The sequence below is a fragment of the Canis lupus genome, chromosome 27, assembly GCF_003254725.2.
Source record: "Canis lupus dingo isolate Sandy chromosome 27, ASM325472v2, whole genome shotgun sequence".
NCBI classification, from domain to species: domain Eukaryota; kingdom Metazoa; phylum Chordata; class Mammalia; order Carnivora; family Canidae; genus Canis; species Canis lupus.
In genome coordinates, this window is record NC_064269.1 from 8,029,655 (window position 1) to 8,041,180 (window position 11,526).

Consider the following 11,526-nt stretch of genomic DNA (forward strand, 5'->3'; position numbering starts at 1 on the left):
AAGGGCAGAGGACAAGCAGACCTGAGCCTAATGCAGGGCTCCATTCCAAGACCCTGAGATCATGACCCGAGCTGAAGTCAGATGCTTAACCAACTGAGCCACCAGGTGCCCCATGTTCTCTTCAATTGTTCTTGTCTTATTTTTTTTTAAACGAAAATACTTTTTTTGTTTCTGGTTACCAAATAACCATAAAATATTTAGATAGTGCAGAAAGACACCAATTAAAAAACAAAAATCAGGGCAGCCAGGGTAGCTTAACGGTTTAGCGCCGCCTTCAGCCCAGGGCCTGATCCTGGAGACCTGGATCGAGTCCCGCGTCGGACTCCCTGCATGGAGCCTGCTTCTCCCTCTGCCTATGTCTCTGCCTCTCTCGCTCTCTCTCTGATGAATAAATGAATGAAAAATCTTTTAAAAAAAAAAAAAAGAAAAGAAAAGAAAAAACAAGAAAAAATCACTTAGAATCCTGACACTGGAAAATGATATTATGAACATTTTGACATAATCATCCTGAGTATTTCTACACAGGTCCCCCTATACACACTCACTCATGCAAACACACACACTACAAAAGAGAATTGTACACCTTTATAAAAACCTTTATAAGGTTTTTTTTTTTAACTAATACACCATTTCTTAGAGCAGTTTCAGGTTTACAGAAACATTGAACAGAAAGTAAGAACAGAGAGTTGATGTATATTCATTCCTCACCCTCCACCACCCAGTCCCCCTATAATGAACATCTTACATCGGTGGGGTCATTTGTTACAACCGATGAACAAATACTTAATAATAATATTATTAGTATTAGTATTAGTATTATCCAACGTTTACATTAGGATTCACTTTTCTATGGGTTTTACCAAATGCATTAGACTATCACACAGAATAGCTGTCCTGTCCTGAAAGTCCCCTATGCCCCACCTATTCATCCCTCCCTTCACTTTCCCCCAGCCCCCAGCAACTCCTGGTCTTTTCAAGGTCTCCATGGTTTTGCTTCTTCTAGAATGTTACACATCATGTAGCCTTTCGGACTAATTTCTCTCCCTTAGCAACAGGCATTGATGGTTCCTCAGTGTCTTTTCTGTGCTTTCCTGATGTGATAGCTCATTTCTTTTTATCACTAAATAATATTTCATTGTCTGGATATACCACACAGTTTACTGATCTATCCACCTACTGAAGAATTGGTTGTTTACAATTTTGGGCAATTATAAATAACACTGCTATAAATATCCACGTGCAGGTTTTTGTGTGGACATCAGTTTTCAACTCCTTTGCATAAATACCAAGAACTGTGACTACTGGATCATATGGTAAGACTGTGTTTGTTTGGCTTTGTAAGAAACTGCCAGACTGTCTTCCAAAATGACTGTTGTAGTCTGCTCTTTAATTAACGATTTATTGCAGACATCTTTTCGTATAAATAAATAATAACTGCATAGTATTCTACAGTCCATACATAGATCCTGTAGCTTAGCCATTCCCCCTATTTATGAGCATCAAGATCACTTCCAGTTTTTTGCTATTGCAAGCAATGCTGAGATAAACCTCTTTGATCTGAGATATATACCTCTTTGATCATTTGTCCAATTATATCTGGAAAATAATCTGAAAAATGTTTAAAGGCTTGAACATATTTAGTTTTCGTGAATGGCTACACAAATGTGCACTCGCACTTGAGAACAATGTACCACCCTCCTTGTCTCTCATAATTAGTCCTCCTCGACCTCACCAACCCAATTGGTAGAAATGTGCATCTCAGTATTGCTCTGGCTTATCTTTTTTAGATTCCTCAGAAGATTAGACATGTTTTCACTTTTGTTTGCGATTTGTATTTCTTTCTTTGTGAATTGTGTTCATATTCTTTTTACTTTTGCTATTGGAGTACGAAAGAGAAATTTCTTTGTTTTCTAAAATTCTTTGTATACCTTATTTCTGGTTTCTAGCAGGCAGTTTATTAGAATATGCACTATTAATTTAATAGTTCTTAAGAGCAAAGGGAAAGAGACATTATGTATACACTAACCTTGGAAAGGGTGAAAAAATAAGGAAATACAGTGTTTCTGCGATATGTGTTGGTTTTTGAAAAAAATCTAACTTTCGTGGTGGCAATTTTGATTTTTGTTTATTTTGTTTTGTTTTCGCCACATTAAACTTTTATGGTCAGATTTGTGAGCCATTCATTTGCGTTTTCCGGCCCTGTTGTCACGCTCTCACAAGCCTGCTCTAGTCACAGAGTGTGAGTATAAAAAGGTTCAACTTGGGCAGCCCAGGTAGGTCAGCGGTTAGCGCCGCCTTCAGCCCAGGGTGTGATTCTGGAGACCCAGGATGGAGTCCCACGTCGTGCTCCCTGTATGGAGCCTGCTTCTCCCTCTCCCTGTGTCTCTGCCTCTCTTTCTCTCTGTGTCTCTCATGAATGAATAAATAAATAAAATCTTTTTAAAAAGTAAAAAGGTTCACTTTAAGCGTTGTCTAGCAGCTTAATGTGTCTGTGTTTTTTAAGATTACACATCTTTTATCCATTTGTAATTTCTGTAAGTACAATCCCATACTTTTTTCTCCCCAAATGGCTATAGCAAGTTGTCCCAGCACCATCTATAAAAAGTCCATCTTTTGGGCCACTTTATCATATGCTAAATCTCCATCTATATTTGGGGCAATCTCTGAACTCAATATTTTTTCCATCCTTCCGTGGCTTTTTGGAGCTAAGACCACACTGTTTAAATTACCATAGCTTTTAATATCCCAGATAACTTCATGACTCACCCCCTGCAAGTCTTCACTCAAATACCACCTTCTCTGTGAGTCTTCCTGAGCACCCTACTTACAACCACAACTTCCGTCTACCCCCACCCTGCCCCACACCCTCCTTCTATCTAGTCCCTTCTTTGCTTCATTCTTCTCCTTAACACATGTCACTAGCTGACATCCTACATAGTTTACTTGTTGTCTGCGTTTCTAAACTAAGTTCCACCAGAATAGGGATTTTGGTCTGTTTTATGCACTTTCACGTCCTCAGTGCCTAGAACACTGCCAAGCACAGAGTAGATCTTCAAAAATAGTTGTTGAATGAGTGAATATCTGGTAGACAAGAGCATCCTATGTATAACCACGACCCTTTTTTTGAGAATTCACCAGCTCTTTTTACAAAATGATTTTTCCATGAAATATAGACTTGATCTGACCAACTAAAAAAGAAAAATCCATGGAATTCTGATAAGATTACTGTTGAATAAAGAGATTGTTTTTGAAAGAATTGACAACTTTATAGCATTGAATCCTTCCAAGTATGAACCAGTTATTTTCCTTTTTTTCCTAGTCTTCTTTTACGTCCCTCAGTATACTTGAGTGATTTTCTTCATAAAGGTCCTATGTATTTCATATCACAATGGTTCCTAATCATTTGGGATTTTGTTTTGTTTTGTTTTTAAAAGATTTTATCTATTTATTTGAGAGAGAGAGAGAGAACAAGCGGAGGGGTGAGGCGGAGGGAGAGAGAGAAGCAGACTCCCTAAGCAGGGAGCCCAATGTCCAGGACCTCAAGATCATGACCTGAGCTGAAGGCAGAAGATTAACTGACTGAACCACTCAGAAGCTCCTCTTTGTGATGTTTTTTTGTTACTACTTACTCATTTATTCAATAAATGTTTATTATTGTTTACTATGTACCAGGCACAGCTTTGGAGCTAGGGAGACAGCAGTGAGCAAGATGGTGTCTGCCCTCATGGAGTTCACGTTCTAATGAAAATGGAACTCTTTTTTTTCTCTTATATTTTTAACTGGTAATTTTGGGTAGATAAGAAAGCTACTGAATTTTGTGCATTTACTTTTAACCTATCTTTTTACTAAAATCACTTGTTTCCAAAAGTATAAAGATGGATTTTCTGGCTTTACCAAATAAATAACCACATCACTTGCACTAGTGATAATTTTGTATCTCCTTTCCCACGGTATGCATCTCTAGATCATTTTTCTTTCGTTTATCCATTAGCACAATGGAGTTTTCCAATAGTCCCTATATTTACCCACACTTTAATTTCTGGAAACTATTTTTACAGTAAAAAAAAAAAAAAGCCATATTTAAAAAAAATCTTTAGGTTCGTATAATATACCAGAAATTTTAATTTAGATGAATCAAAACATCTGATATGATACAATTCACATCCATTATATGCAACTGCTATAAAGGTCACTTTGAGAAAATCTTATGTTCCTTTCTCTTTACTGGCAGATTTTTCATATAAAATTGATAAAAAGAAAAGAAGATTGAAGCTGATTTATGTTTAGGTGGCTAATTTTTTTTAAAGTTTTTTTTATTATTATTATTATTTTATTTATGATAGGCACACAGTGAGAGAGAGAGAGGCAGAGACACAGGCAGAGGGAGAAGCAGGCTCCATGCACCGGAAGCCTGACGTGGGATTCGATCCCGGGTCTCCAGGATCGCGCCCTAGGCCAAAGGCAGGCGCCAAACCGCTGCGCCACCCAGGGATCCCAAGGTGGCTAATTAATTTATTGAACCAGCTACTGCTGAATCTAATTGTTTTTTGAAACAAAACATAAAACCATATTTCTCCATTGAAAGTTGGAAAATATTAAATCTTCTTACTTTTTATATTAGTTTAATTTACTAATTCCTTATGTGAATATTGCAATAGCCAACTATTTCATTTGCATATCTAACCACATTGAAATAAGGCAGCATGAGTAAAGTTTTATGCCACATTTGTAAACTAAGATTTTCTGGGGAGATTCATTTGTCCTATTAAAATAAAATAAGATTAAGGGCCATGATACAGTGCCCATTTCTACAGTTAAAAAAAAATGAGACTCAGGAGTCCTATGTGTCTTGCCCATGCTCACACAGTAGGTCCCAGAGTTCAGACCTAAACTTTGATTTTCTGTTACCTGTGAAATATTCTTTCTACATGCTCTTCTTTTCACTTAGCATTATGCATGTAATTAGAAACACTCAAGTGTGTTTCCTCACCTACTTAGAAGATTTTCTCGACTGTTAGTATTGCATATTTTAGGAGGAAGTTAATTCTTATAAAATCCACATGCGATTTTTTATTTGATGGCACCCTTTTCCTGGAGGTTCAAATAATTAAAGTATGTTTGAGAAGAGTAAATTCTTACCACAGTCCTGTGTATGGGGGAACAGAAATGATGAGTCTCCTATGATATGAATCAACATTCTAATCATTTAAAAAATAGGTGCATTCATTCATAAGTGTCACAAAGCCCTCCCAATTGAATAGGAAGGAATATCTGAGTGGAACTGATAACAGCTAAGCCTGAAGAGGAAGCACAACAGCCCATTACAAGCTATTGAAAAATTCCATAAAAAAAAAAAAAAAGAAAAGAAAAGAAAGAAAAGAAAAAGACATACAGCAGGAAATTCCTGACCAGTAGTGTAATCTCTTACATAAATGTGCTGGCAGATAAATGGATTTTTATGATTTTGCTTACACCCACTGCATATTGCCTCTTTAGATATGTCACCTTGCAGATGTATTATAACTTCACTCTAGCGCTATTAAATGGTCAGATTCAATAAATTGTAGGTTCATTTTAATCCCTTCAAAATACTCTTGGCCCTTAGCCCAAAAGTGAGGGGAGGGGTGAGTAAACTAAAATACCCAAAGAAATTTGCTTTAAGTCTCAGGAAATATATTGAGAATTCAATACCCTAATTTACTATTATACATAAGGAATTAGGTAGTGGAAATTTTTACTTACTAATTAAGCCCACAGCTATAGAATTATAAACATGGCAATGAGAATAAAGAGCTAAAAGTAAATGAAATAAATATGTACTAAGCTTCATGCACATGTTAAACACTGACCTGGATGTTTTACCTACATTATCTCATTGCATTTTTAGCAATACAGCACGCAAAATGACTATTATGCTCATTCTACAGATCAAAAAACTGAGTTTCTAAAACATGAAGTTATATAATCCATGCTCTCTCACTTCCTAGGCCGACCTAGATTTAGTCATTCCTGGCTCTACCACTTTCTGCCTACGCAACCCTGTATGAGTCTTGAACCTCTGTGAGCCTCAGCCTCCCTCTCCTCACTTGTTAAATTAGAGTGATGAGACCCACCTCACCTCCTCAGGAGGCTACTGTGAAAACAATGCAAAACAAAGCACAGGTGGTTACTACTATGGACACTAGCAAACAATAGTTAAGGTAATAAGAGAAAATGACGGGAATTGATTTCCAGACTGTTTTCTCGGACACTTTGTTTTCAAATGTTTGATTATGCAATACTGTACTATTTTCCAGGCAAGGTCTTTTGGGTTGAGTATCAATGAATCATTTCCTTCATATTCAGATGAAAGATATGCCTGGGTAACTCAGGTTCCCACCCTGCTTTATCTTAACGATCCATACATTGCAGGTAAGCAAACAATTAGTATTGTTAAGAATTTCACTTATAAGAGTCTAAGATTCCCTCTCTACAGATATTTCCAGCATAAAAGAAAAGGACTATTGTATTGGGCCATTGACCTACTGACTCTTGGTCTACAATGACAAGCTCTATGCCAGCAAAGAAAGAGACAAGAGAACCAAATCCAGAGTTTTCAACTTTCCTTGTTAACTAAATTTTCTTTTTTTTTTTTTTAAGATTTTATTTATTTATTCATGAGAGACAGAGAGAGAGAAGCAGAGACACACACAGGCAGAGGGAGAAGCAGGCTCCATGCAGGGAGCCTGACATGGGACTCGATCCCAGGTCTTCAGGATCACACCCTGGGCTGAAGGCAGCACTAAACTGCTGAGCCACCCAGGCTGCCCTAAATTCAGTTTTCAAATTAAATTCTATGTGGATCTACAACATAAAAAACAGACAATAAAACTAATATTTTATTAGAATATTTTATCATTTCAAAATTGATACATGTGTTTAATGTAAGATTAATAAACTGAGAACAGTGAGTTTTAAGGAACACAAAAAAATTGAAATTATAGGCTATTCATGGTAGTGATACAGATCTTAACCTCTGTATCAAAATATCTCATTTTGTTGTTTTGTTTTCACTAAAGTGAGATAAGCCTGATTCACAAGATTGCATAGGAGAACAGTTTTTGTTAGCTGGTTGTTTGTTTTGCTTTTGTGGTTGACTGTAGATTTGGTTGTTTTGTTGGTGTTCATATTTTTTTTTTAAAGATTTTATTTATTTATTCAGGACAGACATGGGGGGTGGTGAGAAGCAGAGACACGGGCAGAGAGAGAAGCAAGCTCCACGCAGAGAGCCTGACGTGGGACTCGATCCCGGGTCTCCAGGATCATACCCCAGACTGAAGGCGGCGCCAAACCACTGGGCCATCAGGGCTGCCCTGTGTTCATATTTAATAGCATATATTGCTTTTCAGTTAAGCAGTTTGCCAAGAGAGACTTTGTTAGAAACTATGCACATAAGTTAACCGAACCATACAACTTAACATCATCAATAATTTAATATTGTTCTGAAAGTATGTGCAAGTAAGTGATTCCTTAGCTGGAGAATTCAAGAGAATCAGCTGAACAACTATTACAAACAATGAAAAAATCAATAAAGAAACATAATATGGAAAAACAATAGTCTTCATACATACAAACAGTAACCAGGAGACATAATAGAAGGAATCATTACCCAAAAAATTAATAAAAAGATAAAAATTCCTCAAGATAAACTTAACAGTCATTTTTTAAAAGACTAAAACAAGGGTTAAAAGTAAATAAATAAATAAATAAATAAATAAATAAATAAAATAAATAAATAAATAAACAAACAAACAACAAGGGTTGTCTGGGTGGCTCAGTCGGTTGAGCATTTGACTCTTGGTTTTGGATCAGGTCATGATCTCCCCGTTATGGGATGAGCCCTGGGAGTCAAGTTCCATGTTGGGGCTCCACGCTCAGCACTGAGTCTCCTTGAGATTCTCATTCCCTTCCCCTCTATTCCCTCTCCCCAAATAAAAAACAAATAAAATCCTTTTTTAAAAAAAAACTTAAACAAAAATATCATGTTTTTTTTGGTTTTAAAGACTCATCATCTTAAGATGTCAATTCTTTCAAAGTGAACTTATAAATATTGTGCATTCCACTCTCAAAATTACTAGTGGGATTTTTTTTTCAATCTGGACAAGTTGATTTTAAGGTTCTGATATAAAACCAAGTCAGCAGTAAGAGCCAGGAAAAAGCACTTAGGGAAAAATAAAAAGAAGAATTAGGAAGGACTGATCATACCAATTATTAAAGAGTGAAAGAAGAAAAGGAGGGAAGGATGCAAGGTGAAAATGTAAGCCTGTATAATTGCTTGTGTCTGCACTGAATATCTCAGAAGAAATTGGCTATATTGGTTGGTTCTGTAGATGTCTTTTGTTCCATTTTAAAATTTTGCATCATATGCATGTATTATCCATTTAAAAATTAAAAAGAAAATAATTTTAATAGGTAGATGTTAATTGGATAAAGATAATACTTTTCTGTTCTATCAAACTAAAGAAAGCATATCAATTACATTTAAATGTCTGGAATTCATTTGTGTATAGTAGGCTTACAATCTTAATCAGAGATTAGTTATACCTCTGTAATAGAAAATAGCTTATAATGTGGTGTATTTTGAAAATTTCATCTTAGAATCTAGGACAGTTGAGGCTTCCAAAAGCCTTAGCACTCAGAATAGCCACTTAAAAAAAAGGAAAAAGAAAAAGAAAGAAAAGTACCTGTTTATAACGGCTGCCTAGGAGATACATTAAAATACAATTTTTAATACAAATACATTACTTTTCTCCCTTCCACCTCACTAGTATACAAATTTTATAGACTTCATGGAATAAATGAGAAATTATCTTATGATTAACTACTTCTCTGTCTTGAATTTCAGCAGAACTTCAATGATACTAGGAGACATGAAATCTGTTAAAACCCTTAATATTGTCCCTGGTACACAGAGGCACACAAGAAATACTTGTGGAATAAACACTAGCTACTAAAGATACTTGGTGAGTTGTCTTTTGAGATCCTAATGCCATTAAATGCCATTAAAACTATGCTAATTGGGATTTTTTTCAGGTGTAATTGATTTTTTTTTAAGATTTTATTTATTTATTCATGAGAAACACAGAAAGGAGAGAGAGAGAGAGGCAGAGACACAGGCAGAGGGAGAAGCAGGCTCCATGCAGGGAGCCTGACGTGGAACTCCATCCTGGGTCTCCAGGATCAGGCCCTGGGCTGAAGGCGGCGCTAAACCGCTGAGCCACTCGGGCCGCCTGGTGTAATTGATATTTTTAAACTCAATTTTGAAAAAGTTGAAATCACAGAATTAGTACCAAAATAGTATCAATACAAAAGTAACCAGGAAAGAAAACAAAGCCCATATTTTCCAATAAATATAGCAAAATATTCTAGTTGTTCTCCTATGATCATTTGGTCATTCAAGATCCTTGAAATGTATTATTATAAAAAGACACATCATTCCTTGAAGTATTAGAATAGTAGGAGAAAAAGTCTGAACACAATCTAAATATCTATCAGTAGAGAGCCAATTTTGAACAAATTCTAGTATCTTCACGGAATGGAACACTATGTAGCTATATAAAAGAATAAATTAGGTTTCTAAATTTTTTTTTCAATTTTTATTTATTTATGATAGTCACAGAGAGAGAGAGAGAGAGAGGCAGAGACATAGGCCGAGGGAGAAGCAGGCTCCATGCACCGGGAGCCCGATGTGGGACTCGATCCCGGGTCTCCAGGATCGCACCCTGGGCCAAAGGCAGGCGCCAAACCGCTGCGCCACCCAGGGTTCCCAAATTAGGTTTCTATATGCCAGTGTGGAACAAACAAGATATTCTGTTAACTTTGTTAAAAGCACAAAACTGAACAAGGCAGCCTGGGTTCTCAAGTCACTGCATAAAATTGCACAGTTCAAACGTCCCTCCAAGATCCCTTGGAGCAATGCCAGTTTGGAGGCTCAGAAACCCTCTCTCCATAAATCCACAAACCCTCTCTTGGTAAATCCTGCATTGAGCTGGCATTCCTTTGGCACCGAAAGACATTTCAGTTCTTCAGTTACACATTAGATGAAGCTGAATTCCCTTTAGGGGCCATGCTGTGTGATAAATACAGTCTTTAAAAGCTAGCCGCTCTTCAGCCACAAAGAAAGAAGAAATTCCTGCAATATGCAACAACATGGATGAATTTTGAGGGCATTATACTAAGTACAATAAGCCAGTTACAGAGGGACAAATGCTGCATGATTCCACTTATATGAGGTCTCTAAAGTAGTCAAATTCATAGAAGTAAAGAGTGGTGGTTGCCAGGGGCAGCAAGGAGGAGAAAGGAAGAGCCGCTAATCACCAGGTATAAAGTTTCAGTGGTGCAAGAGGAGGAAGTTCTAGAGATGTGCTGTACAACACTGCACCTGTAGTTAACAATATTGTACTGTGCACTTTAAAATCTGTTGAGATGGTAGATCTCGTGTGTTCTTACCACAGTGAAATAGAAATAAAAAGTGAGCCTCACCCTTGGCTCAGGCTATGCGTACTCTGAGGGTAAGCCCAGCTGAAGGAACAGGAGGTTGGGGTGTTGGTCTCCTGCCCACTCATTGAGTGAAATGGCAGGTGTGGTCACCAGCACTGATTCTCTCCTGATTTGGTTTTTTTGTTTTGTTTCTTTTTACTATTAATATGTTTGTTGCCTACTATATACAATTGATTTTTTTTCACTTCAGATATTTGCAGTTGATCTAATAAATCAGGTTCACTTATAGCAAACCTCCTCTGTAAAATTCTCCCACTTGTATAAAATAATTAAAGGACACATATCCACATATGTACTACCTGTACATGAACTATCTAGAGGGATCAAGAAACTGGAAATGCAGGTTACTTTTGCCAAGAACAGAGGACCTGAATAACTGGAGTCAGGATACTTTTTTGGTATATTGTGTATTGTTTGAATGTTTTACCATGTATAGCACTGTATTTAAAAAAAAAAACCTACAAATAAAATACTATGTTTAAAAATGTACACAATATGTAAAGGTTTAAAATTATTTAAGATTTAAGCATAGACTGAATAACTATTTACCTCCTGTTAATAACTACATACTCCTCTACCCCAGTTCTTAGCTTTCAGGGGGCTCATGGAATTTTTGGAAATTTGATAAAAACTAAAGCCCTCCTCCCAGTAGAATACAGATAGATCCATACACATAAATCCATGAGGTCCATTAACTCTAAATGCATAGCTATTATACCACAACATCCACCTGCGATTCTTGCCAAAAATGTTTAACCTGAATCTATTCATGAAGAAATAATTAGATAAATCCAACATATGGGACATTCTTCAAGGTAACCAGCCTAAATTCTTCGAAGATTCAATGTCATGAAACAAATAAAAACAAAATATAAATTCAAAGAGGTGAAAAGACACAACTAAATGGAATGTGGGAACGGTGATCAAATCACGAATTGGGGAGGGAAAAAAATCCGTAAAAGACATATTTAGGACAACTGGGGAAAT

At 36.5% G+C, this 11,526-nt stretch overlaps 1 long non-coding RNA gene across 1 annotated transcript; it reads left to right on the forward strand.

Annotated features, from left to right (window-relative positions):
* The first annotated feature begins 812 nt into the window (after positions 1-812).
* On the forward strand, positions 813-9,081 carry LOC112678226 (uncharacterized). The gene is made up of 3 exons (XR_003147455.3): positions 813-1,313; positions 6,297-6,411; positions 8,888-9,081. It is a non-coding gene; the product is annotated as an uncharacterized LOC112678226 (long non-coding RNA).
* Positions 9,082-11,526: the final 2,445 nt, after the last annotated feature.